We start from the raw sequence: 803 nt of genomic DNA, 5'->3' as shown, positions 1-803 counted from the left end.
ATTGTTATTATCTCCATACTTTTTGCTGAAAAAGAAATATTTATCTGAAGACATAGATCAATATCATTTTCATTCTCACTGGAATATATCTTGGTATAGAAAAGAAAGTATGTTTTGATAGTGTCTGCCTTTATTGTTACTGCATTAAGCTTTTACCATAAACAGTATTTTTCCACATGCCAGAGTTAGACAAAATCTACTGAATTTTGTTAACAAAGGACAGCGATGTCCAACGAATGGTCCTGCACAACCCTCTCTGTAGCTACCCCATGCCCCTCACTATAAGCATGGTGACTCTACCCATCCAAGTGGCTTGGCTTTGCCCCATTGCATGATCATTACTCAGCACAAACTGAATAACTGTGTGCTGCTTGGAGCAGCCCCATCGGGGCTGAAACAAGGACACGGGGCGCAGTGCATTGCCTGCTTAAGTTATGGCAAATAAGTTTACGGATTTTGATACATGGAGTCCTGGGAACAGCAAAAAACACGCAACTGTGCTTTGTGTTGTGATAAAGGAATTTTGGAGCTGTTGGTGGGGTCCAGAGGAGGGCCACAAAGACTAGCAGACAGGGCCACAAAGCCTATGAAGACAGGCTGTGGGTGTAGGACTTCTTCAGTCTGGGGAAGAGAAGGCTCCAGGGATAAACTGTAGCATTCCCATACTTGAAGGGAACTTACAGGCCAGAGAGGGATGACTTCTTACATGGTCTGATAGTGATAGGACAAAGGGGAATGACTTTAAACCAAAACATGAGAGATTTAATTTAAATGTTAGGAAGAACATTTTTACTCAGAGCAGT

This window comes from Meleagris gallopavo, chromosome Z (assembly GCF_000146605.3).
Source record: "Meleagris gallopavo isolate NT-WF06-2002-E0010 breed Aviagen turkey brand Nicholas breeding stock chromosome Z, Turkey_5.1, whole genome shotgun sequence".
Lineage (NCBI taxonomy): Eukaryota > Metazoa > Chordata > Aves > Galliformes > Phasianidae > Meleagris > Meleagris gallopavo.
The sequence above is the reverse complement of the archived record's forward strand: the minus strand, read 5'-3'. Positions refer to the sequence as shown.